The following is a 6,000-nucleotide window of genomic DNA, read 5'->3' as shown; positions in this document are numbered from 1 at the left end:
AACTAGACCAAGATGGACTAAATTCATGGCTACGCGGTGGAGCCCTATTTACGAAGTTGATCAAAATTAAAACTAATGAACCAGTTGGTGTCTAAAGTAAGTTCGGCAGTTTTGACCAGTGGTTCTTAAGCGAGAGCTACTCGCATTGATTCGATCATTGACGAGTTAATGGCAAATCCCCACCACTGATCTCACTTACCTGGCCAATCTGGTAAGTTAGATTTTGATTAGATCACTTGATAATTAGAGCTCACCCATGTCATTAGGTAAATCAGTGTGACTGATTTAGGTGCTCCTAATGCCAGCTTTACTTAAATCCTTTTTAATCTGACTTGGTGAAGTCAGTGGGAGGATTGAAATTGACTGGATGATTTCTTCTCTACTATCCTTTAATAAAATTCTCAAAAATTATTAGGCCCCTAAAATGATTAAGTTATAATGATAACTAAGTCAATGCCTTCCATTAAGTGAATGATAATGAGTCCATTAGTTCAATGATCATTGGAGGCCCAAAGGCCTGGTGCTCATTGGCTAATGAAATTATCATTCATAATATGATAATTTGGTTGAGTCTTTCTGATGGTGGTTAGGTTGGTCGGCCAAAGTCGGGTCTGATCATTTATTGGTCTGATTCATCAAATTAAGTCATGTTAATGGTTGGACCTAACCAGATCTTTTTAGTGGAGGCCAAAGCCTACTGAGTAGGTTCTGGGGCAAAATCAATTACTAGAAGTTGTTTAGAGAAACAACTGGTTAAGAACCTACCCATAGATGCACATGGGTTGACCAACTAAAGTTGGGCTCGTGTGTAGTCTGTGTGGATTCTAGTACCCATTAAGAAATTAAAGTAATTCCTCGAATTGGAGGTTGAGGCTACCAGTTCGTAAACATATTGGGAAAAACTTTAGACTAAAGTCCAAGTCTTTAGTATTAATTTATGTACTAATAGAGGTCTGATTTTTTTTTATACAGCTATGGCCACTATCCTGTCGCTCCGGTCATTATTAAATAATGACAAGCTCATGGGACCTAATTTCGATAGCTGGTATCGAAAATTGAAAATCGTCCTTGAGCATGAGCGGATCCTTTATGTAGTAACGGATCCAGCACCTGAGGAGCCAGCTCCGAAAGCTAGTAAGACGATCCGAGACACTTACCAGAAGTGGCTCAATGACTGCACCACCATCCGATGTATTATGCTGGCAGCAATGAATGACGAGTTCAGCCGTAGGTTTGAGAACGCCCAGCCACAGGAGATGCTTCAAATGTTGAACGACTCCTTTGGCACGCCGGACGACGTTGAAAGGCATAAAACTAGTTATGCCATTTTCAATGCTCAGATGAGGGATGGGACCTCAGTCAATGATCATGTACTGTACAAGATCGAGATGATTGAGCGCCTAAGCAAATTGGATTTTTCTCTGCACGAGCAGCTCGGTAAGGATGCGATCCTTAATTCCTTGCCCAAGTCCTTCCTCCCATTCCTTACTCATTTTTGAATGATAAAGCCTGCAGTAAACTACCATGGGTTGTCGGGGTTGCTGCAGAACTTTGAGAAGGATCACCAACTCCATAAGGAGTCGGTGAATGTAGTGGGAGGGTCTTTTTCTCGTCGTCGACCCTTTGGGAAGGGGAAGAAGAACAAGAAGAAGAAGAACAAGAAGGTGCAGCCTCATGTTGGGATGGTTGCACAGGGTCAAACCAAGAAGCGCAAGCCCGACCAGAGCCAGGTGGAGTATTTCTTTTGCAAGAAGCAGGGGCATTGGAAGAGGAACTGTCCTCAATACATTGCCTCCCTGGACCCGAACAGGCCGAAGAAAAAGCAAGGTAATTATATGATAACTCCTTACAACTTTTTCATATGTGATACTACTGCCTGGGTATTGGATACCGGAAGCCCTTATCATATTTGTAATTCGATGCAGGGTCTGCAGGTCATTAGGAGATTTGATGAAGGCGAGAGGTTCCTGAATGTTGGAGATGGAAGCAAAGTTTCAGTTCTAGCTTTAGGAATCATGAGTCTTGTAATCAATTCTCGTAATATAATTCTGAGTGAATGTCACTATTGTCCAAGCTTTTTATTAAATATTACTTCTGTAGGCCTTTTGGCCATGTACGGTTATGATTTTTTAATAAAAGAAAATATTTGCAATATCATTTTGAATGATGTTACAATGTTTGTTGGATAATTAAATAATGAAATTTACTTACTATCACAGCCTGTTAATGTGGTTCAAAACTTCGGTAAACGTCCTAAAAAGGATAATGTGTCAGAAGTCTACCTTTGGTACTGTAGGCTAGGTCATATCAATAAGAACAGGATAAACAGGTTGGCTCAAGAAGGAATTCTTGAACTTGGTGATTGTGAATCACTTCCAACCTGTGAGTCTTGTCTTCTTGGAAAGATGACCAAGTCACCTTTTACTGGAAAAGGTGAGCGAGCCAGTGAACTCTTGGATCTGGTACATTCTGATGTATGTGGACCTATGAGCTCAAGTGCAAGAGGTGGATATTTCTACTTCATAACCTTCACAGACGATCTATCGAGGTATGGGTATGTCTACTTAATGAAGCATAAGTCGGAGTCGTTTGAAATGTTTAAACTATTTCAAAATGAGGTAGAAAAATAAACTGAGAAGTGTATTAAAATTCTTCGATCTGATCGAGGAGGTGAATACCTTTCCAATGAGTTTCGACATATCTAGGAGAGAATGAGATTCTCTCTCAGTGGACTCCTCCTGGAACACCACAGCATAATGGCATGTCTGAAAGGAGGAATCGGACCTTATTGGACATGGTTCGATCCATGATGGGGTTTGCTGGTCTGCCGATCTCCCTCTGGGGATATGCGCTCGAATCGGCTTGTTACCTTCTAAATAGAGTTCCGAGTAAGTGTGTAGCCAAAATACCATATGAGATATGGATAAGACGTAAGCCAGTACCCTCGCACCTTAGGATTTGGGGGTGTCCGATTTATGTTAAACGTTTAATTACAGACAAGCTTGGACCTAGGTCTGACAAGTATAATTTTATAGGGTACCCAAAAGAGACCAAAGGGTATTATTTCTACCTTGCTGATGAGCAAATGGTGTTTGTCAGCCTTAAGGCAATCTTTTTAGAAAAAGAGTTCCTTAGTGAAGGAACTGTTGCCTCTAAGGTCGAACTTGACGAAGTTCGACAGGTGAAAAATCCGACACATGTTACTGAACCTGAACCGGATTTGATTAGATCAGATCCGGAGCCCATTGATTATGCACCCTTAAGGCGGTCTGGTAGAGTACCACATCAACCGGACAGATACTATGGTTTCTTGGTCCGGGATGGCGATCCTGTCGAACTTGATGAAAACGATGAGGATCCGATCACCTACATGGATGCAATGCAGAGACCTGACTCTGAGAAATGGCTAGAGGCCATCAAATCCAAAATGGAGTCCATGAAGGTCAACGATGTGTGGATATTGGTTGACTCACCCGAAGGAGTGAAACCCATAAGGTGTAAGTGGGTCTTCAAGAGGAAGAAGGGCGCAGACGGAAAGGTGGAGACCTATAAAGCCCGTCTGGTTGCCAAGGGATATCGTCAACATTATGGTATAGACTATGACGAGATATTTTCTCCTATGGCAATGCTCAAATCCATTCGGATTATGCTTGCAATAGCTGCCCATATAAACTATGAAATCTGACAGATGGATGTGAAGACAGCATTCCTAAACGGAGAGCTGGACGAAGAGGTGTATATGATACAACCTGAAGGGTTCACATCCACAGATGAGTCTAAGATATGCAAGCTACAAAGGTCCATTTATGGACTTAAGCAGGCATCTCGGAGTTGGAACATACGTTTTGATAGGACAATTAAAACGTATGGCTTCGTTAACAACGGAGAAGAGCCCTGCATTTATAAGTGGGCTAATGGTCCGGTAGTTGTATTTCTTGTATTGTATGTGGATGACATTCTCTTTATCGAGAATGATGTCCCTGCATTACAGGGAATAAAGATTTTGCTATCGTCACAGTTCTCCATGAAGGATCTGGGAGAAGCTTCCTACATCCTAGGGATGAGGATCTATAGAGATAGATCCAAAAGATTGCTTGGCTTATCCCAATCCACGTACATTGATACTATACTGAAAAGGTTCAGCATGAAAAATTTCAAGAAAGGCTATCTACCGATAGGCCATGGAATTTCTCTCTCGAAAAGGGATTGCCCGACAGCACCTCAAGAGAGAGAGCATATGGGTAGGATTTTATATACTTCGACAGTGGGATCTATCATGTACGCCATGACATGTACACGACCAGATGTGGCATACTCACTAGGGGTAGTGAGTAGATACCAATCTGATCCAGGGGAGAATCACTGGAAGGTTGTTAAAACCATCCTGAAGTATTTAAGAAATACTAAGGACCAGTGGCTTGTTTATGGTGAATCAGACTTGAGACTTATAGGGTTTACAGACTCTAGTTTCCAGTCTGATCGCAATGACAGCAAGAGTGTGTCAGAATTTATTTTTACCCTTAATGGTGGGGCTATCTGCTGGAAGAGTTTCAAGCAGCACACTGTGGCTGATTCAGTATGCGAGGTGGAGTATATTGCTGTATCAGATGCTGCCAAAGAAGCGGTATGGCTGAGAAAATTCATCAGCACACTGTGACAGCTCTAGAGCCATTGCTCAGGTGAAGGAACCGAAGGCACACCAGCGGACGAAACATATTCTGCGTCGCTACCATCTCATCCGGGAGATCATGGATCGAGGTGACGTCGACCTTCAGAAGATCGATGGGAAGGAGAACCTGACCGACCCATTAACTAAAGCCATTGCGGTGAAGGAGTTCAACGACTATAAGTCGAAGATGGGTATTAGATACTGCACCGATTGACTTTAGGTCAAGTGAGAGATTGTTGGGAATAGTATCCCAAAGCCAATCGTCAGCCTGTTGACGGTTGTGCTCCTTTTGTATTAGTACATGAATTATAAATAAATAAAAATTATTTTGGTATTTTTTCATCACAAATGTTTCATCTTCTAATGAACTCCTGTGTTGTGGTGAAATCCTTAGGACTATTTAGACTCGACAAAGGAGGATTTGTCACTTAGTCCTTAAACCTGTTCGCGACCAAATGATACGTTGTTACCAAGGACGATAATATTTATCGAGCATAGGTCATTGTGTGCCATATGGATTGGTTGTCCTCATAACCAAGGAGTGTGGAGACACTGGTATGGTATACAGGTGAGATGTAATGGTACATCTATACTGAACGTGACCGACTCCGGAGCTATTTCTGCTGTCAAAATTTGCTCCGATAGGATATAGATATAAATGTCCCTCTGATCTGAGACTGCCACGATGACTTGCAAGCAACTCACTGCACTTAGGCACTGGACTACCTGAATTTCTAATTCAGTGATGGAAGGCTGCTGGGTGTAGTCAAGTACTTGACTTGTCGGGTGAATATGGTCGGGTGAATATTGCGATTGAGAAAGAAAGTAGGGGCATGAGGAAGCCTTGTGCATGAGGTGAACATCCAAAACCTTCTGAGAGAAAAAGAAAGAAAAGAAAGAAAATTGGATGCAGGGTTTTTGGTGTGTACCTTAGGGTTTCTACTTAGAGTTCGGAAAGTGAGATTTGTGTGCCACGAGTGTCGTGAGTCCACCAAATTTTAGGGAGAGATCTATCAGCCTCTCAACCAATCGTGCAGATGATCCGGAGCATCCGAGGAGTCGGCACACATCGATCGAAGGAGTTCGATCAACATCAGCCATCAAAAGGGTGAAATTGTGAACTAGCATTCGTGAGGAGCCGATCAGACGGAAGCTTCGTGTGGATGATCCACAGAGGTCAGATACTAGTGTGGCTGCGACATGATGATCACAGTCCCCCGACGATGATCAGATTGCGATGATCGACTACCCGCAAAAGGTGATGGGTTCTGAACACAGTACAGTAAAAAGTTTATTATTTTAAATTTGAATTTTAAATTTAAATGCATGCT

Source organism: Elaeis guineensis, chromosome 13, assembly GCF_000442705.2.
Source record: "Elaeis guineensis isolate ETL-2024a chromosome 13, EG11, whole genome shotgun sequence".
In the NCBI taxonomy this organism is placed as follows: Eukaryota; Viridiplantae; Streptophyta; class Magnoliopsida; order Arecales; family Arecaceae; genus Elaeis; species Elaeis guineensis.
This window is presented reverse-complemented; position numbering follows the sequence as displayed.